At 41.3% G+C, this 9,894-nt stretch overlaps 1 protein-coding gene across 3 annotated transcripts in view; it reads left to right on the top strand.

Annotated features, from left to right (window-relative positions):
* Positions 1-2,183: 2,183 nt before the first annotated feature.
* The window catches only part of LOC311289695 (NLR family CARD domain-containing protein 3-like), an 80,517-nt gene continuing 72,806 nt past the window's right edge, over positions 2,184-9,894 (top strand). For 2 of the 3 annotated variants that reach the window (XM_084407919.1, XM_084407917.1), the window contains exon 1: positions 2,184-2,317. The gene's annotated coding sequence lies outside the window, so the exon portion shown is untranslated. Of the gene's footprint in view, positions 2,318-6,149; positions 6,650-9,894 lie in introns of those variants that run through there. The other variant, XM_084407918.1, reaches the window with a different exon arrangement.

The raw sequence follows: 9,894 nt of genomic DNA, 5'->3' as shown, positions 1-9,894 counted from the left end.
TATTTATTCCAGCATTTGCAGCAGAGACACAAAGCTGAATGGGAAGAATGAAGTCAAGAGACAAAAACAAGCCAACAGTTAGCGTCCAACTGGTCAACCTAAAATTTCTAAAATGCAGGACTGACGTGAAGCTCAGGCTCGGCAGGGCTGACGTGAAGAAGCTCAGGCTCGGCAGGGCTGACGTGAAGAAGCTCAGGCTCGGCAGGGCTGACGTGAAGAGATTCAGGAACGGTGGTCATCTTAGGATATGGCCCTGGAACGGTGGTCGCGGCGGAAGGAGACTCTGTTCGGGTGGCCCCCTTGGCAGTACGTGCTGACATCAGCGGTGGATCTGCCACGTTGGAAATAAGTCCTGGACATGCCCATAGACCGATCCGGTGGCAGGCTTTATGGTTGGCGTGACGTGAAGATTCTCAGGCTGGGCAGGCGTGACGTGAAGATCAGGCTGAGGGGATACTGCTGGTTCAAGGAGCTCCTTCTCCTCCACGCCCACAATAAACGATGAACCGCTCAACAACAGGGCCAGATCTATATATTGTTCTAATGTCCCGTGAGGATCATGGTCGGGCATCAATGACCGGAGCGGTTCAGATAATCCTCCGCGGAAAAAGATCATTAAGCACTCGGTGCTCATAGAGGTGAAATGTGCCAGTTCAATAAACTCTTCGACATACTTCTCAATCGGCCGATCCCCCTGACGGAGACGCTGGATTTGTACTCCTGTATCCATGGTTGGCATCGCTGCTGGATCTTGGTGTGGCGAAGTTTTCTGTTACGAACTGCTCGGAGACCAGAAAGTTTAGATCCAAATGCAGCTTTAATCAGAAGGGGACAATCCAGACACGTAATCCAAGAAACAGGCAATGGGGGTCAAAACACAGGTAGGCAGTCCAAACAAACAAAACAAAACAAAACAAAACAGGCAGGGGTCAGAAGCAAGAGAATAATCCACGGAACAGGCAAGAAATCCAAAAACCAAGAGACATGAAACCAGGGAAAAACACTCGGAAATGCAGTGCACCAACATACAAAACTTCACAGTGAGTGGGGTGAACCAGGCTTATATGGGGTGAATTAAACAAGAAGATGAGATACAGGTGAATGTGATAATGAGTGCTGATGAGTCCAGGCAGAGAATGATGGGAGATGTAGTCTGTGAGTGAACATGAGAGTCTGGTGTGGAGTGCCCTCTGGTGGTTCTCAAGGGCACTCCAGCTGGTGACCGTTACAAAATGGCTGATGATTTAGTATATTTGTATGCAATATTGCAGTTCTTACCATTACCTGTTGTAAATCTTTTGTTCAGCTTTTCATGTTACACTTTGAGTTCCCCAAACTTCACCCACTTCAAGGACGGTGGATGTTCTACAAAGCAACTGGCTGTTTTAAAGGGCTCAGTTCTCTCAATTAATTTTAAGATCAGTAAGTAATTACAGTTTTGGAAGATGACATGGACCATCATCTGCAGCTCATACATCTCTTCTTTCAAAACCAGCAACAGAAGGTGAATTATGTTTATATATAGATTTTGAATATTTCCTGTAACCATGAGGCAAGGACGAAGCGGAGAGAAAATCCACATGCAAGCACTACTTAAATTAAACAAACAGGTAATCCAGGGCAAACAACTCAGGACCTGTTAATTGCTGCTCACAGCTATATTTCATATTTAAGTTATCCATATATTTACAAATATAGTATTTGGCTTTGGACACATCCCTTATATGTAGCTGCAAATGCACTTTAATCTGTAGAATTATGTAACAGTGGATGACTGATTCTGATGCACAGAACTGAGGAACAACTGATGACGGCATGGGTTCATCTTTGGATGATCAATCAAAGGAAAGGGGTGTTTCCTATGTAATAAACTATATTCAAGCTGATTATCCTTTTTTCTATCACATAATCTAAAAACATAAAATAATGCCTTATTCATCTATTAATTACCTTTTATTATTTGTATTTTTTTAAAATTTGAATGAAGGCAGTTTTTTTCTACTCGTTTCGTTTCGTAAACATAGACTGATGCACGTAATACACATTAAAATGTTCAAAACGTATTAACAAAATATTAAAATGTTCAACACGTATTAGCAAAATACAAAAAAAGATCAGTTTACTGAGAATACAACTTTCTGAATAATAAACCAGATCAGATTGAGTGTGTTTGCTGACATCTGACTTTATTCTTCTGACACGTATGTCTCTTCCTAAAAAGCAGTTTCAGTTCCTTCACAAGAAGTGAAAGAAATTATCTGCTGTTGAACTCGATAGTTCAGAAGAGAAAAAAGAAAGATCTACAAATATTGTTGAGGTGAGCGTTTCATGTTTCTTTAGTTGTTTTCATGAATTTTCAAATATAGAAAACATCAATTGCAAAAATAAAGCTTCCATTACATACAATTTGTTCACTTTTGAATGCAGATCAGTGAAATGTGAGATGGGAAAAGTAGGGCTGAATTACAATGATTTATGATTGACTGACATAATCTGGGGTTCCACACATGCTGAAAACCTCTGAAGCTAAAGCAGTATTTATTTAATTGAGAAATAGTTTATCAGAATTTAAATAGTTTACTCTGGCCTTGATTATGGGATATTTTAATTCAAAATTCTTACATATTGTACCTTTAAACCCCTCGAGTTAAATTGCACAGTGTTATATATTTTGTTAAGTTAATTACTTAGAATATCCCAAATGTTTCCAACTATTTTTAAATCGTAAGAAAATTGCGATTTTAACCAAGGAAACGGGGCGTTAGAGCAGGGGGGAGCTGGGAGTCGCCAGTCAATTGCGTCACATCCGCGTTACCCTCGGTTTCCGCTCGTACTGCGTGGAGTCCTGGACAATTGCAGAAGTTGTAGTTGTAGCGTCTATCAAGCAACACGTTAGCTTGTTTCTTGCAGTCGTTATGGAACACAATTATTCTTTACCGATTGCAGCTGGTTCTGTCGACAAAGCATGCTTAATTTTATATTTTCCAAATGTAGCATTCAGTAATAGTTATGTTTATGTAAGGGAAGTATTATTGCTTTAGGTTTGTGTTTAGTTTATTGACATTGTTTATCACGTCTGGTGTTTATGGCCATGTAAATAAATATAGCATGTGTTATACATAAAGATTAATCAGTATTTTGGCAAATGATGTGGGTATGTTCAAATGTACTTTTACAACAATTGTTTAGAACACGTAAAACTGCGCCGCGTTATCACAACAATGAATTCGACATACAGTAACATCTATGATAACCAATTTAGTATTAAACCTTACTTTTCTTGCGGTTAATTCATTTTAATGAAATAAAAGTGTGATGAGGTTCAAGAGTCAGGAAGGAAGAAGACAGGGGTCGGCGTGACTGGGACTCGTACTTTATTAAAATAAAACAAAACAAACAAAAGTCGCACACAACGCGCATTCACCGTGGCAACCGCGACGGCACAAAACAGTTCAAAAATGAGAGCTCGGATCCACCGGTTTTCTTTCTCTGCGTCCAATTTTCTCTCCAGTCTCTCTCTCGTTCCAGCGCGCGGCTTATAAGCGGTCTCGCCACAAAAAGCATGTCATTATAAAATAATAATCGACTTTTTCGATTCCCGTCTGACTGATTTACATCCACGGTGGAGTTTAAAACGACAGTTCCCATCATTCCACACTCCTTCACATCGTCATCAAGCTACGCCGTTGTTGTTGTTTGGAATGTAGCGCCCTCTAGCGGCAAAAAATTATTGCATATTGTACCTTTAACTCGAGCCTCCTCCAAGGACAGCAAGCCAAGCAAGTTAGTTTACTATTAACCTTTAAGGCTGAACGGCCAGGCGAACTAGTGAAACACATTTCATACTCAAAAAATGGGCATAACATACATAAGAGTAATAAAATAAATGCATATTTAACTACTAGGAATGTAGCACACAGAAGTCATGGTTTGGTACGTACATCGTTTTTGGGGTCATGGTTCGATACAAGTTCAGCACAACAGGAAAAAGCATCACATCCCCAATGCTAGGTTTCTTGGCTGTGTGCCTCTGATCTGCACATGCTTTCTCTAGTCTTCCACAGAAAGCCGCGTGGACTCGCCTAATTTAAAAATGAATGGTCATTTAGTTGAGTGACAAACTAATATATTTATTAAATAATTACTTATTACTAAATATTGATTTCAGAGAGATTTGACACGTCTAATTGAATAAAACATGTAAACTGATTTTTTCTTTACTGACGAAAAGGAAGTATGTCCCACTAAACTGCTCAATTCAGTGGTAAGAAATTAAATTATCCTAGTTTAAGTCAAATAATTGTTTATTCATTTTTAATGTCTGTGAATACATTTCAGAACATTTCACAAGATTGTGTTGAAGTTGTGTCAGAATTCAAATTTTGGTAGATTATCTGTACCCTCAGTGTTCTCAGTCATCAGGCAGACACAATGCAGTACCATAACATTCTCAAGTTTAATAAGGAAGAACAGTCATAGTAATACACAAGATAAGGCAAAATCATCCAGGATATCCAGTCCATCCAATCATAGTACTTGAATATCAAGCTAACCATATATGGCATTTCAAGAAATATAGAAACAAGAAAGAAATGTGTAAGCAAATGTGTGTGCGTATCTTCAACAACTTCTTTTTTTGTGCTGGTTTGGTTGAGAAGTGTCAGTGTGTGCAAGAACTACTTCTTGTTTTGTCTAGGTATGTCCATGATGTGCTTACAACACAATGGGAAGTTACACAAATCCAGCCTTTCACAAGAATAGTCAAAAGTGAAGCCTAAGAAAGTTCTTATTTGGTGCTGAAAAAATATGTACAATCTGGGATATTGTGGTACAAGCTCTAAGAAATCTTACATTTTAATGGACAAATTGAATCTTATTTCATCCTCCATATAATGATTTATGTGTTTGGATAATCTCTATTGATTAAACAACAGATAAAAACAAGACATGATTTGTTGTAGGCTTTGTTGTCCATTCATCTGTCTTCTATGCCGGTTATATTATATGGGATGTGGCAGTGCTGGATGATTACTGACGTACTGCTGGGTAAATGATATCAGAGTGAAGAGGTTAGGGGAATGTACTGGGAACATTCTGAGAATGTACTGGTTAGGTTAGGGTAGTGGTTCTCAAACTTTTTTGGTCGCGCCCTAAACAAATCTCGCCCCAACCACACACACGCACCTCTGACTACCAAATAATTTCACAAAAAATTATAATAACGTAAATATTTTTTTAAATTAAGAACTGTGCAATGAAAAACACCTGCAATAGTTTCACTTTGTAATGTCATTGAATCATATAACAGTAAGAGAGAATAACAGAACAGAACGTAACTTTTAATTTAAATAATCAAAAACATTAAAATATTTCAGTGAAGCTTTGGATGAACAATATATAAAAGTGGCAATATATAACCGCTTTTGACAGTGCCTTACGAGCTCAGCTTCTTGTTGTTTCTGAAGACTTTTTTTAAGACCCGAAGAAATCAAAATTAATACCGTGCATTAGGGGTGTGCAATATTGACAAAAATGTCTCTATTTTCAAAGATTTGTTGATAATAATTAGATAATATTTTACTGATTGTGTTTTTGTGCTTGGTGCCATGGGTTAGGCTTGTTGTTGACAACAGACTCATGGAGATATTCATATTTTTCATATTCTATGCAGTGGTCAGTTCACAGCAGTGACAGATTTTTTTTTATTTTTTATTAAGGGGTAATATTTGCCACTTTAAATTGATTTCCGGGGCATTTTCACCCATAAATGGACATTTGTAGATGTATGCATCACCTTTTATGTCAAATTCTAACATTCAAATTCAATTCTATTAGAATACTAACACAATACCACTGTTACCAGTCTAATTAAATCAAAATCCATCTTTGCAGCGCAGAGACACAGAAGCGGCATCAGAACTGGCATTAATATATTTACACTGCATTTACAATTGCATAAATATAGCTATGAGATTTTTTTTATTTAAGATTTAAATATGAACTGATTTCATATTTCTTTCATTCATTCATTTTGAGTCATTCATTCAACCGATTTGTTCAAATGGCTGATTCATTCGGGAAAGAAGCAAGTGATTGTTCATTGAATCATTAAATTGATTCGTTCAAAACGTGGATTTCAGTCAAAAAAAAAAAAAAAATCACCGTTGTCTGTTGCATTGAGACTCTGCTACGGTTTCATTTTGAAATTCTCGTTGGCGAAATAAAGGGAAAACAAACAATATTGACAACTTTGTTTATTTGGCGTGCAGGAGACAGATGTAATCCTACCGCGAATGTGACGCGAAATGTCACTTGAACAAGCAAATCCAAAAAGAAAGAATAAATAAAGTAAGCTAATTAGATAGTTCTAAATGTTTTCCAAATTAAAACTAAGTCAGATTGCCATCGAAAATTTAAGACCTTTCATATGTTAAAATAAGACTATTTATGGCCTTAAATTTTACAGATCTAATTTAAGACTTTTTAAAGCAACACTAAGGAATGTTTCCTCTTCGGTCCCCCTACAGGTTGGAAGCGGAATTGTCCATTACCGCTGTCGTAAATAATTTCGCCGTCCGCAGCCTACCGTCGCACGCACGCTCGCTGTTTATCTAGCACCGGCTTTGAATGAACGATGTCCACAGACAAGGTAGAGTATGTGTCACAGGTCGGGGTGGGTCAAGCCAGACTGCGCCCACCCCTAAACCACTGTCACCCAGAGGAGCGTATCAAGGAGGAGGCAAGAGGCAGGAGTAAAAGGAATGGCAACTTTATTTTCTATTAAAAAGCAATTAAGAAATCCTAATCTAAAATTCCTTGTCTTCTTCTTCCCAGGAACCCGGAACAGCACCGCCGCGGGTATGGACCGGCGAGAATCTCAGGTGAGTATCACAGGTGAGTAAGGATATCGAGGCTCACTTCCTTCACGGACTGGTGTCAGACTCCCAGTGGGAAAGCGTTGGACAGGTGCGTATCAGAAGTGAGTAGAGAGAACGGGGATCACTTCCTTCACAGGTGAGTGTCAGACTTACAGTGGAAGGGCGTTCGACAGGTAAGTGTCACAGGTGAGTAGAGGGATCACGGCTCACTTCCTCACAAACTGGTGCCAGACTCACAGTGGGAGAGCGTTAGACAGGTGGATATCACAGGTGAGTAGAGGGATCACGGCTCACTTCCTCACAAACTGGTGCCAGACTCACCGTGGGAGAGCATTAGACAGGTAGATATCACAGGTGAGTAGAGAGATCACGGCTCACTTCCTCCACAGACTGGTGCCAGACTCACAGTGGGAGAGCAGTAGACAGGTGAGTATCACAGGTGAGTAGAGAAATCACGGCTCACTTCCTCCGCAGACTGGTGCCAGACTCACAGTGGGAGAGCAGTAGACAGGTGAGTATCACAGGTGAGTAGAGGGTTCAAAGTACACTTCCTTTCCAGACTGGTGCCAGACTCGCAGTGGGAGAGCAGTAGACAGGTGAGTATCACAGGTGAGTAGAGGGATCACGGCTCACTTCCTCACCAACTGGTACCAGACTCACAGTGGGAGAGCGTTAGACAGGCGAGTGTCACAGGTGACAGAATCGGCTTCAACAGCAATATATAGTTCTCACATGGGTTGCAAGAGACGGATAACTTCACACCATGCAGGTAGGCTTCAAGGCTGCAGCAGACTCAAGGTCACAGACAGAGCAGAGCTTTCTCTAGAACAGACAGAATCAACTTCAACAGCAATGCACAGCTCTCACGTGGGTTGCAGGGGACAGATAACTTCACACCGTGCAGTTGGGCTTCAGGGCCGCAGCAGACTCAAAGTCACAGACAGAGCAGAGCTTTCTCTAAGGCAGACGAAATTAAGACTTCACACAGCAGTATACAGTTCTCACGTGTATTGCAGGGGACAGATAACTTCACACCATGCAGTTGGACTTCAGGGCTGCAGCAGACTCCAAGTCACAGACAGAGCAGAGCTTTCTCTAGAACAGACAGAATCAACTTCAACAACAATACACAGCTCTCACGTGGGTTGCAGGGGACAGATAACTTCACACCGTGCAGTTGGGCTTCAGGGCCGCAGCAGACTCCAAGTCACAGACAGAGCAGAGCTTTCTCTAGAACAGACAGAATCAACTTCAACAACAATACACAGCTCTCACGTGGGTTGCAGGGGACAGATAACTTCACACCGTGCAGTTGGGCTTCAGGGCTGCAGCAGACTCAAAGTCACAGACAGAGCAGAGCGGGGCTTCTCTAGGACAGACAGAATCAACTTCAACAGCAATACACAGTTCTCAAATGGGGTGATGTTGTCTCGCAGAGGTTCTTCTTTCTAGACACCGCACGTAGATGTAAGCAATCTCACTCAGCTCTCACGGTAGATAGGAGACCCCCAGGACGCATGGGCGGTTGCACAGCAATAAAGATATTCTTCCACACACACACACTGCAATCCAACTCTAAGCATGCAATCGTGAGGGGAAACGTCAATTTAAACACTGCAACTTCACTCTTCTAGTGCGCATAAGGCCAGCACTCACCCGCAAGTCCTGGTCTACCGCACTGATGATCGCCAGGGGCGGACAGAACACTCGAGAGATTTTTCCTCGCGGTCACAGACGGACTTCGCTTCGCTGAACTCCAATCGGGGAGAGGAGGTGAGAGATCGACAAAGAATCAGTATTTCACTCGGTGAAGGGTGTACACATGCTCCAAACACTTCAATCCAATACCCAATTTAGTGGAGAACACAATGCAATTATGAGATTCAGTTTGTTAACTACTCATCTCTCTCTTCTCCAGCTCAGTCAGCGCGTTTCATTCCTCTGGGCCGTCCTCGCGTCCTCTCAAACAACGCTCCTCTTCCTTCAAGACAACCCCTCAACTGCAGTGCCCATACCCAATTCCCCACGAGAGAGAAACCACCAACACCCAGCCTTCTCCTCCTCGTGTGTTTTATCCTCTCTAAAAGCGGGAGTGGCCTCAACCAGACGCTCAGAGTGAAGTCCCCACACCTGTCGCCAATCTGCCATTTAGTTGTCATGACGACAAACACTCATACAGATCTGGAGCTGTTTGTCACCCCGTGACATATGTTGCATGATTTCATGAAAGCATGATGTATTGCGACATCAGAAACGAAGAAAAACTAAATAATGACTATTGTAACGCTTGACGTAAAGCAAGTCAAATTTGTAGTTTTCTTATCTCATTCGAACTTCAGAAACGCAGTTATTAGGACTTCTGCCTTCACGTGCTATGAGAAATATCATACTTCCCACTTCTGAAGTTGTGATTACGAGCTCATTGCATTCAAATGTTAACTTGAAAACTAGTATTTACGATAATTCTGAGAGCACCTGAAGACAGCATAAGTCACCATGCACAGAAACGTTGACTTAAATAGTACATAAGCATGTACCACTACAAGTAAGTTAGCCGATTTTGTTTGTTAAATGCTAATATTACCTGTCAGAGTCCCACTCGTAGCGCTGCCTTCATCAGTAGTTTTGGAGGAGGACTCGTGTGGTTAACATGAAGGCTCTGTAGCAGGAGGACGGGATGACTGCACAGGGTCGGTCTTCTTGCAGTCAAAGACGGAGCAACTTTCTGCTCTTATGTTTACTCCGTGCACTGTCAAGTGCTTCATCATATTCGTGGTACCGGTCTTTGCAGCAATTATTTTACTGCAAATACTGTATCACGCGCTGTTGGCATCAAGCCTGGAGAAATGTAGCCACACTTTTGATTGACTTTTCCACATCTTTAGGGGGTTGGGAAGCTTACACTCTTCACGTGCATCTATGGGCGTTGGGATGCTTACACACTTCACGTGAGCCACGTCTCTGGGCGTAACCACGTAAACTATTGTTTTTATTGCTTATTGGCTCACTGACGAGT

This window comes from Rutilus rutilus (assembly GCF_951802725.1).
Source record: "Rutilus rutilus genome assembly, chromosome: 4".
Taxonomy (NCBI): Eukaryota; Metazoa; Chordata; class Actinopteri; order Cypriniformes; family Leuciscidae; genus Rutilus; species Rutilus rutilus.
This window is presented reverse-complemented; position numbering and strand designations above follow the sequence as displayed.